We start from the raw sequence: 12,186 nt of genomic DNA on the forward strand, positions 1-12,186 counted from the left end.
TGTCTGAGTTTTGTAAGGGCTATGGCCGCCACAAAATTATGGCCGTTATCACTGACTACCTTTCCTGGCTCAAGATGTAGACTGCCCAGCCATGACTCAGTTTCTTGCTGCCAGTACCTCCGCGGTGTGTCTGTTGTCGCCCAAAGACATCATCTTAAAAACAGCCTGCTGACACTTACCACTAGCTGTTCGATAGTGGGACACCTCGTGTGCAACACTGGCAGCTGCAGATGGAGTGCTCGTGTGACTGCGCTTTGTCGACGAGCTTTCGCTTCTGGAGGAGGAGGAGGAGGAGGGTCGAACGCCTACAGCCAACTGTTTCCTATACTGTGGGCTAGGCAGCACTGTTCCACCGCCGCTGTCCCCTGTGGAGCCTGCATCCACCACATTAACCCAGTGCGCAGTGATGGACACATAACGGCCCTGGCCATGCCTACTGGCCCAGGCATATGTTGTGAGGTGCACCTTTCCACTCACTGATTGTTTGAGTGCATGGACAATGCGGTCTTTCACATGCAGGTGGAGGGCAGGGATGGCTTTTCGAGAAAAGAAGTGCCGACTGGGTAGGTTATAGCGTGGGACAGCGTAGGCCATGAGCTCTCGGAACGCTTCGCTTTCAACCAAATGGATGGGCATCATATCTAATGAGATTAGTTTGGCAATGTAGGTGTTCAAAGCCAGTGTACGCGGATGAGAGGATGAGTACTTTCTTGTCCTACTCAGAGTGTCTGGTAGGGTGAGCTGGACTTGAGAGCTGCATATGGGGGAACTAGCGGTGGACCTGACGGACAGAGAGGGGGTTGGTGATGGTGGTGGTGATGGCTTGGATTCAGTCTTTCGTTGCAAAAACATTGTGATTTCCTGACTGCTTTGGCCTTGCGACGACACCTCAACATTTCTTGCTGGTGGTGTGCTTACAGGTGGGCTTACAGTGGGGGAAGCGATGGAGCGTTGCTGGCTACCTTCAGTCGGAGCAGGTGCACATGTGCTACCTGAGGTTTTGTAGTCCGTCCACGCTTGCAAGAGCATGGTGATTAAATGTCTAAGCATGCAACTGGTATTCAAATTTCGAAGATTTTTCCCTCGGCTAAAGGTCCTTCCGCACTTCTTACAGATAACCTTTGCCTCATCAATAGGATTTTGGACAAAAAAGTGCCTCACTGCACTCTTCCTACAATGGTATAAATTTTCAGGGCTTGCACGCTGTGCTAATTTGACCGTCTGGCCAAGCTGTCCTGCAACTCTTTTTGTTTTTTACCACGTTTTTGGACAGCTATGGGCCTGCCAGATAACTGCTGCTGCGATGTCGATGCCTGCTGCGGATTCTTCTCTTCTTCTGAGCTATTGCCAGCGGCACCCTCTTCCCCCAATGGATGCCAATCCAGGTCAACAACTGGGTCATGCATCACTTCCTCTTCAGTTTCATCTGCACCTTCCTCTGTGGCACCGTGTAAGGTGGTATAGTATGCGGGAAGGGGCACATGAGTTTCATCAGGGTCAGATTCTGGCTCAGTAGACTACGAGGGCAATGTAGTGCTCTGGGTCAATGTACCAGCAGAATCATCTAGCAGTGGCTGTGCATCAGTGCACTCCATGTCAGATTCATCTTGGACTAGGGAATTCAGGATTTGACTTGATAACCCAAGCATGGTATGTGAAAAGAGCTCCATGGAGTAATCTGAAGTGTGGCCTGCCGCATCCTTCACTTCTGGTGGGGGTGAAGGACACAAGGAAAGGTGTTGCTCCTGACCAGAAGCCTGCACTGACAACTCAGTGGTTGCAGTTTTTGAAACTTCAGAAGAGGAGGCGATAGAGCTGGAGGTTGTTTCGGCAATGTAAGCCAAAACCTGTTCCTGATGCTCCGGCTTTAAAAGCGGTTTACCTACTCCCAGAAAAGGGAACCTTCCAGGCCTTCTTGAGCCAGTCGATGACGGAGGATCAACACCTCCTGCCTTAGCTGCTATTGTGCTTTTGGCATAACCAGCAGATGCACCACCACCACCATCGGTACCAGCTGCCCCCCCGCCCACGTCCGCGGCGTCTTCCGCCATACTTCCACATATTTGGGAAAATGTACTAAAAATACCAGCAGATATATGGTACTGTATGAGGAGCGTACAGCTATAGGAAAAATTTATATCTCTGTATATATTTCCTTAGTCTTACACACAGACGCTCTCCCAGTATGTATTTGACCGTGATACAAACAGCAGATATACGGTACTGTATCAGAAGCGTACAGCTGTATATGGTGTAGGGGAAAATTTAAATCTCCATATATATTTCCTTAGTCACACACAGACGCTCTCCCAGTATGGATTTCACCGTAATACAAACAGCAGATATACAGTACTGTATCAGAAGCGTACAGCTGTATACAGTGTAGGGGAAAATTTAAATCTCTGTATATATTTCCTTAGTCACACACAGACGCTCTCCCAGTATGGATTTCACCATAATACAAACAACAGATATACGGTACTGTATCAGAAGCGTACAGCTGTATACGGTGTAGGGGAAAATTTAAATCTCCGTATATATTTCCTTAGTCACACACAGACGCTCCCCCAGTATGGATTTCACCATAATACAAACAGCAGATATACGGTACTATATCAAAAACGTACAGCTGTATACAGTGTAGGTGAAAATTTAAATCTCCATATATATTTCCTTAGTCACACACAGACGCTCTCCCAGTATGGATTTCACCGTAATACAAACAGCAGATATACGGTACTGCATCAGAAGCATACAGCTGTATACAGCGTAGGGGAAAATATATATTTCCTTAGTATGGGCAGCACGGTGGCTCAGTGGTTAGCACTGGGTTCAAATCCCACCAAGGACAACATCTGCAAGGAGTTTGTATGTTCTCCCCATATTTGCGTGGGTTTCCTCCGGGCACTACGGTTTCCTCCCACACTCCAAACAAAGACATACTGATAGGGAATTTAGATTGTGAGCCCTATCGGGGACAGTGATGATAATGTGTGCAAACTGTAAAGCGCTGCGGAATATGTTAGCGCTATATAAAAAAAAGATTATTATTATTATTAGTCACACACAGACGCTCTCCCAGTATGTATTTGACCGTAATACAAACACCAGATATACGGTACTGTATCAGAAGCGTACAGCTGTATACAGTGTAGGGGAAAATTTAAATCTCCGTATTTATTTCCTTAGTCACACACAGATGCTCTCCCAGTATGGATTTCACCGTAATACAAACAGCAGATATACGGTACTGCATCAGAAGCGTACAGCTGTATACAGTGTAGGGGAAAATTTAAATCTCCGTACTTAATTCCGGAGTCACACACAGTCAGCATGTATTTGTCCGTGATACCAGCCAGTACATTGTAGTGTGTGAGGAGCGTACAGCTCTATACAGTGTGGGAAAAAATGAACGGTCGGTAACTGTGTAGAAAAAAAGAATAAAAGTATTAGTGCTGTGTAAAAAGCAGTCTGCACAGCAGTGTACACACAGCAATGCATCTATCAGGCAGCCTAATAACCAGCACTTCTGCACACAAGAAAATCCTCCCCTGTCACTGCACACTAACTGTACAGCACAAATACTATCAGCACAAGCACAGAATCACTTTTCTTTCCTGCCTAACTCTCTCACTACTGAGAAACAGCAGCAGCAACCTCTCCCTACACTAAGCTTGGCAGAAGTAAAATGGCGGTCGGCGGGCAGGGCTTTTATAGCCACTGTGACGCCACACAAAGCAAGCCAATCACTGCAATGCCCTTCTCTAAGATGGTGGTGACCGCTGCCATGTCATCTCGTTGCCCACAGTGTGCGTCCTTGCTCATTGGCTGAGAAAAGCCACCTGCAAGCATTATGGGAAACGCGACTTTGGTGCTCGGGTCGACGAACGCATGGCTGACTTCACGCTATGGTCGGGTTTCGTTCGGCGAAACCTGACTTTGGCGAAAGTCGGCGATTTTTGAATCTGACCGACCTGTTTCGTGCAACTCTACTGACGATCAAAAGGGTAACAATGTTTTGAAGTTTTGACATTCAGGCTCCATATCTCACCTTTCACTCTTGCTTCGAATGTGAGACTCAGATCATTTTATAGACCATCGTCTTTGCTATCTCATAAATTTTACTTGCAACTGTTTAGCATATGATTAGTTATGCACATTCTTGTCATGTCACTGCATTGTTACTGTTTTGCTCCTGTTTTAATTTTTTTTATTTTGTCAGTATTTTGAAAATACACCTTTTGGTTTTCAACACTGCCTGACTCCTTCTGGACATGCTCTTAATCAGATTCAAACATGTCTCGTCCAAAATCTCATCCCATGTCTCTTCTACACTTTCCCAAAGTTGATGAATACTGTTCAATTCACTTGGGTAAGTATACAGTTCTTTCTTCAATGCTACCCAGACGTGTTCGATTGGGTTGAGGTGTTGGGACTGTGGGGGGCCAATCCAAAACCTCTACTTCATTGTCATTGAACCATTTCTTCACCAATCTTGATGTGTGCTTCGCATCTTGTCCTGCTGGAATACTTTGTCATCCTTTTCATACCCATAATACTCGAGTGTAAAAAGGAATTTGTATTGTAGGATACTCATATATAGCTCAGCATAGAGACCACCATCAATCCTGGTCAAATTTCCAAAACTTTTGGTGTTGAAACAACCCCATATCATAAAGTTTCCTCCACCAAACTCAACCAATTTTCTCGATCTGCTAGCCCATTTTTCCCTTGTTTCTTTCAGAATGATTTGCACCCATTAGAGCCTAGACTATTGATTTTTGTCTCATCGCTTCAAACCACCCGTTTCCAATCTTCTACTGTCCACTTTTTTTTGCAGATTCCAGCAGACCCTTCTTTTGACGATATTGAAGCCAAAGCTTCTTCACCTTTTCTAGAGCCACCATTTCAGACTTGTGTAACGTGCATCACATGGTGCTTGCTCGGAAATCTGTCATCTTATTATAGCGAAGCATACAAACCACCTCCACGGCCATGTTTGTCGTGTCAGAACTGATAGACCTTGTGATGAGCTAACTTGTTGACTCTGATATTTTGCTCGGACGTTCACTTCTTGGCTTTTGAATGGATGGACAGAGTTCGTTTAATTTCATATTGTACTGTTTATTTCACTTCAGACTTCATATTCTTCCAACAGTCATGTTACTCACATGATACAGTCTGGCAATTTTCTTGGCCAAGAGGCACCTATCGATGAGTTGGAAGATGTGATTTCTCTTTTCTTGGGAAATCTTCATGGCTGCTCCTTGATTCGAACCAGTGATTTTTTGTTTGGGAATCAACCTAATAACACAATGAGCTATTATGGAATGTGAGAATAGGTTGTATTCTGTAGTAAACAGGAAGAAAAATATTTTTCCAAGGGTAGGGGTTTTTTAATGAGTCATTCACCAGAGACATTCATACGTGCATACATCACTCACTCCACATAGTCTGTAAATACAGTCTATCCTAGCGCATGGGTGAGCGGCCATGCGAACCTTTTATAGCCATGGGCGTCCGGGACCTTCCTGGCTTCTCGGATGGGCCAATCCGAACACGAGCAGGCCCTGAGCACGTGACCCTCGATCTCCAATGGGAGATCACTCCACGGGCATGCTCAGTGGCCCGACATGAGAACTAAGTCCCTGGAGAATCTCGCTGCTGAGCAGCATGCATTGTCAAAGCTGTGCCAGAGGTGGCAGCAGCAAGCAAACCCACGGAGTTGGCCTGGGCAGAGCGCCGGGACAGACGAATCTGCTGAGCAGGCTCCACTGGCCGAAGAAGAATGGGAGACCACTGGGTGCAAGGCTCTGGATTCCTGCTGTGCAGTGGCAGGAACCCGACGCCTAACAGTAGTGCAGTGGGGTAGGTGCAGTGTGACGGACAGGCAGTGACCACAGAAAAGTTCAAAGCAAATGTCTTTTCATGTCCAAATAAACGTACAACTGGAACACAAAATGTAACCTCCGGATCGCAGCCAGGAAACAAGACAGTCGGTAACCGAGAGCGGTTCCCGTGGGCGCCTGCACCGCCGTGTCATGCCGAGGGGTGCCAGGCCTTTTGGCTCTGCTTGGCTCCGTGTTACTTCACACAGACTGAAGCTTTGCAGAGCCTCCTACTCTGCAAGTTTGCAAACCAAGACTGACATACCCAACCCTTTGCTGCAGGGTTTTTAAACAAACTTACTTTTATTTTGCACTGCAATCACAGCTCTATCTGTGACTGCAATGCACTGCAGCAGCCTCAATATGCTTCTGTGTGCATCCTGGGGGACACATAGCGAACCTGGCATATAAAACCTGTTGCTGCCTCACAGTACCTAATTTTATTACTTTGTTATACTTATTGTATATACATACAGTATCTGTGTATGAGTCTTCTTTGGGGCACTTTGTCTTTTTCTGCATTGAGTGTTTTAATTATCAATAAAAGAGGACATTGCATGCCGAGGTCCCAGAGGAAGTTGAGTAGAATGTTTTTTTTAGTGCAGAGGCTGAACGGAGAACATATACTCCAGAAAGGGTACCAGGTTGAGGAACATATATACCAGGATGAGGGACGTGTATAACGGATGGGAGACATACAGTATATACCAGGATTGGGAATGTATATAACAGGATGAATGACATATATGCCAGGTTGAAGGACATACTGTATATACCAAGGTGGGGAACATATATACCAAAATGGGGAGCATATATACCAGGAAGGGGCCCAGGATTGGGGACATATGTACCAGGATGGGGAACATGTATACCAGGATGGGAGGCATACACTGACTAGTAAAATGGTAACAATGTTTTGAAGTTTTGACTTTTAGGTTACTTATCTCACCATCCACTACTTCTTCAAATGAGAGACTACCATTATTTTATAGGCAATCATCTTGGCTATTTCATACATAAATTTGGCTTGCAACTATTTAGCATATGATTAGTTATGCAAATAATTGTCATGTCACTGCATCGATACTGTTGTGCTCCTGGTGGTGGAAAAATATTTTTCTTCCTGTTTACTACAGAATACAACCTATTCTCACATTCCATAATAGCTCATTGTGTTATTAGGTTGATTCCCAAACAAAAAATCACTGGTTCGAATCAAGGAGCAGCCATGAAGATTTCCCAAGAAAAGAGAACCCCTACCCTTGGTACGCATGAGTTGTGCAGCCTAGCCTGCTAGCGCCCAGGCTTAGGTGTAGGTAGGACAGAGGTTGAGTCAGGCATCAGTCCTCACCAGGGACTTGGCACGCCTCAGTGCACGTGCTCCACTTCATAGCCAGCATCTATAGTGGCGCTCGCGGCAGCGACGCCGAGCGCTTAGTGGGCCTAGAAGGACTCTAACTCCGTGTCCTTGGGGTAGAGTTCTGTGGCCGTACACTGTGCGCTCTTTTGGCCGGGCTCTGTGAGCTATACAGGCTCCGGCATCAACGTTCAGCGGTTGTGCGACTCTGTGCATTAACAGAGTTCACATCTGCTCAAATTGGGTGACGTAACCCTCGTGTGACTGTTTTTATGCCGCTCTATTCTTCCGCCATTACCTAGCAGCAGTGTACCACCTCTGCACGGTGGACCCCGGGCTGCGAACACACCTGCTATTATTTTATAATTTGGTGCGTTCCGCCAGCCCTAACAACTACAGTACTAAATCCCCAAGTCTATAAGGTACATTCTTAGACTGTCAGAAAGAACAATGTCTACCTAGTTAGGAAGACTATACTTACATCTAGTGATGTCACAAGACGGGGATGTGTGTAGTTCGGTCAAAGAACCCCTACACACGTTTCACCTTCAGCTTCATCAGGTAGTGTGTTTAATAGCGATCTATGTGTGAGTATTTAGAGGAAAAGGAAATAGATGTAGGCCAATTAACATCCGTGACATAAATATAGAAGACATCAATCACAAACGTCGTACCATGTTTTATAGCCGCAACCAATAATAACAAGTGTCCTGAAAATGCAGGGAGACGTTTAGCCAATTAGAGAGATTTTCTCACAATTGGCTAATATAGAAGGCAGACTGACTGCTTAGTAGAGTAACTATCATCGAAGTGTGACCAATAAGAAACTCTAGAAATGCTCTGACGTATATAGGTGTAGAACTCAGAAAGAAATATGGACCATAGAGGGCATATGAAAGCAAAAGGGGAGTGTTCATCGCAGTGGTGATCACATGGTCTATATCTTAAACAGTGGGGTACTTCCGCCCACCCCAGCCCCAGAATGAGGCATGGACTACTGCTTGGAGATGAGATTACCTCCAAAAAGACGATATTAGTGGCACATGTGCAGTTCACTTCCTTACCCAAGAGGAGCCTCTGCTCACTGGAGCAACAGATGGAAGCGTGTGGTGTCACCGAGGATACTGTTCTCTCGGTAATGCAAGTACCCATTTACTCAAGTGCCTAGACGTGCCAAAGACCCAGGCAGAACTAAACAAGAGCACATGCAAATGGAATTCTTGGGCACCATATACTGAGTATATACAGTATACTGAAAGAAATATCAGACAATGTAGAAATTTTGCAGACATAATAAAGATGTGAAAGAAGCAGAGTATATATGAATCATTCAATAATATCTACCCTGTGAGCAAAATACTGATTTTTATGTCGACATATAATAAAGTGCAATTGTGCTAAGTGTATTAAATATTTAGTAACAGCAATATGAAGTGTCCTATGCTTATAGTAATGATGTGTCTAATATCTAACAAAAACAGAACTCCATTTAATAAATAAAGGTGATTAATACAGTAATACCCTCCCTATTAGACACGTCTCCTAACTGCTTTGCAGGTGAAACGCATGTAAGGGTTCTTTGACCGAACTACACACATTCCTTTCTTGTAACTTGATGTAAGTATAGTCTTCCTAAATACGTGGACATACAGTTGAAACTAGAAGTTTATGTACACTATATAAAAAGACACATATGCATGTTTTTCTCAATATCTGATGTGAAATCAGAATAAACCTTTTCCGTTTTAGGTCAGGTAGGATTACCATCATTATTAATATTTGCCAAAAGCCAAAATAATGAGAGAGAGAATGTTTTAAGATAGTTTTATTACTTCAAAGTCAAAAGTTTGCATGCATTTCATTAGGATTTGGTACCATTGCCCTTAAACTGAATGACTTGAGTCAAACATTTGGGATATCCTTCCACAAGCTTCTCAAAATAGTTGGTCTGAATTTGAGCTCATTCCTCCTGACAAAACTGGTGGAACTGATCCAGGTTTGTAGGTCACCTTGCTCACACCTGTCTTTTCAGCTTTGCCCATAAATTTTCAATAGGATTGAGATCAGGGCTTTGTGATGGCCACTTCACAACATTGACTTTGCTATCCTTAAGCCACTTTGCTACCATTTTGGCAGTATGCTTCGGGTCATTGTCCATGCAGAAGACCCATTTCTGCCCAAGCTTTAACTCCCTGGCTGATGTCTTGAGGTGTTGCTTCAGTATTGCTACATAATCTTCTTTTCTCATGATTCCATCTATTTTGTAAAGTGTATCAGTCCCTCCTGCAGCAAAACCCCACAACATGATGCTGCCACCATCGTGTTTGACAGTTGGGATGGTGTTCTTAGGCTTCCAAGCTTCTCCCTTTTTCCTCCAAAAGTAACAATGGTCATTATGCCCAAAAAGTCCAATCCCTGTAGTTGCTGCAAATTTATTTTCTCTGCTGAAGCTCATTTCAAACTATTTGGGATATTTGGAAGAATGATTATCTGTAAAAAATAATTTTGGGTTTTGGGTAAGCTCAAGAGGTAAAAGGGCCCACTTCCACTTGCAAAGTAGCTTTTGTCACTGTTCTTACATAGGGGCCTTCTTCTATCTGTGTCTGCCATTGATACTAAAGTTGATGTTTTGACTAGAATTATATTTTGCGTGAATATCAGACTAATACATATAAACTGGAGACATCTGTTCTACATCTTCTGTGCTTCTGGTAAGAAGTGGACTGTGATGCTTTCACTAAAATTTGGAAAGAATCCATATTAAATAGCTGTATAATATCAGGCACATATCTGCATAATACCCATACAATTACCATGCAGAACTCAGACTATTATTACTGCTTCATTGTGGGGGAAGGTTTGCTACTTATCATGTGTGGACACTTTTACAATATGTCTCAGTACATATCTCCTCTTCACTAATTAGTTTCTCCCCTTCCATTGTCTTCAGGATCTGGACATTGCTGAGGAGAATTGTTTTTGCTCAGTCAGTGTGAGAACATCATCCCACAGAAATTACTGCAATCTTGTTCTGCTGATGGAGTAATCAATTAATGTCATGGTGTGTTTTGAGTTTTGGGTAGGTGGTGTAGGAGTTAACTCTGAGAGCCTCTCTGTGGATCTGGGGAGGGTTTTTATAGCTTCAGGGGAGAGCCGTCCCCTGTCGCTTATACTCCTATCTGAGTGTGCCCGACCCTGCTCTGTCCGTGCGTCACACCAATCATTGTCCGTCTGCCTGGTATTCTGACCCTGCACTGTTCGGTTTACGTCTCTGGTTTGCTGACTCTGTACCTGCTTTGCCTGTGCTGTGTATGACCCTTGGCTTTGTCTGACCTCCCTCCTGAATATCCTTCCTGTACTGCGCTTGCCCGTACTGTGTATGACCTTTGGCTTTGTCTGACCTCCCATCTGTATATCCCTCCTGTACCTCGCTTGCCCATACTGTGTATGACCTCCGTTTTGCCTGACTCTGAGTTTTCTGTATAGTGTCCTGCCATCTCTGCAAACAGGATGCTAAGCCCCGCCCCCTTGCTAAACTTCAGCTTCCACAGGTCCTGTGCATCTGTACTTTCCGGCCGTACCTGTCCCCGGGCCCCCCACAGTGCGGGTGAGTCCCTGCTCAGCGGAGGCTGTACACTGGCACTGTCAGGATCCTGACATTATAAGCGACCTATAACAGTTCATTCCCCCCGCCCCTGAGAGTAAGGTGTGTGAGTGTGGGAATTATAGCTTGCATCATGGACCCCATGCAAACATTATCTGACCAGGTTAAACAACTATCACAGATGTTTCAGAAACTTAATGTGGAGCAGCGCTCTATGGCCCAAACCCAGCAGCAGCTGGTTAATACTGTTCAGGGAGCTCTCGGTCCTGAGATCAGGGACGTGTCATTCACTTCCCCGGAATCTCCGGTTAAACTGCCAGACTCTTTTTCTGGGGACAAAAGGGAGTACAGGGCTTTTAGAGAGGGATGCAAATTGTTCTTTTCCCTGAGACCCCATTCATCTGGGGGAGAATTTCAGAGGGTTGGGGTGATTATTTCCCTACTTCGGGGTGCCCCCCAAGCCTGGGCGTTCTTTCTAGCCCCCACAGCCCCAGAACGTATGACTGTGGATGCATTTTTTGAGGCTTTGGGCCACATTTATGACAAACCAGACAGGGTTCGCTTGGCAGAGGACATGGTGATGAGCACGTCAGGGTCGGCACTCAGCAGAGTGGTTCTGCTCTGAGTTCCGACGGTGGTCAGCGGAAGTCTCCTGGGATGATGCTGCTCTCCGTGGACTATTCCGTAGGGGCCTGTCGGAACGCCTTCAGGACGCCCTGGCTCTGCATCCACCTCCTGACAGTCTGGAGGATGCCATGACCCAAGCCGTGCGGATGGATCGCCGGCTCAGAGCCAGAGGGGTTATGCACTCCGAGTCATCCTTGATTTCCAGTAGTAAAGAGGCGGAGGCTAGTCCTGTGCCTATGGAAATTGGCGCCACCTCGGTCAGAGAGAAAGAGAGGAAGCGCCGCCGTGATATACAACTTTGCTTCTACTGTGGGGAACCAGGACATTGGAGGAGAGATTGTCCAGTATGTCCAACGTCCTCCCAGCCGACGGGAAACTACTAGGTCTGGGTAGTGATCGAGGAGGCTGCCCAGACCTCCAGGTACTTTTTTCCTCATCCAAGAAAAGAAAGGATACGTACGCGTACAGAGATCTGGAGAATATCCTCATGCGGTAAATCTTGCCGTTACTTGATCACAAGCAGCCATGAATTTATTTTAAATATGATTCAATAAAAATCCTGGATTTTAATTTCTGGAGCTGGACCTTCCTTTATTTTCTTGGATTCTATTATACGAACTTATAAAAGGAGAGCTGAAATTTATCTTTCTTAGTACTTTTTTCCTCATGCCCTAAATTTCTACTTAATGTTGAACTGGTAGTAGACAACT

This window comes from Dendrobates tinctorius, unplaced genomic scaffold (genome assembly GCF_039654945.1).
Source record: "Dendrobates tinctorius isolate UK_male_01 unplaced genomic scaffold, ASM3965494v1 ptg000103l, whole genome shotgun sequence".
NCBI lineage: Eukaryota > Metazoa > Chordata > Amphibia > Anura > Dendrobatidae > Dendrobates > Dendrobates tinctorius.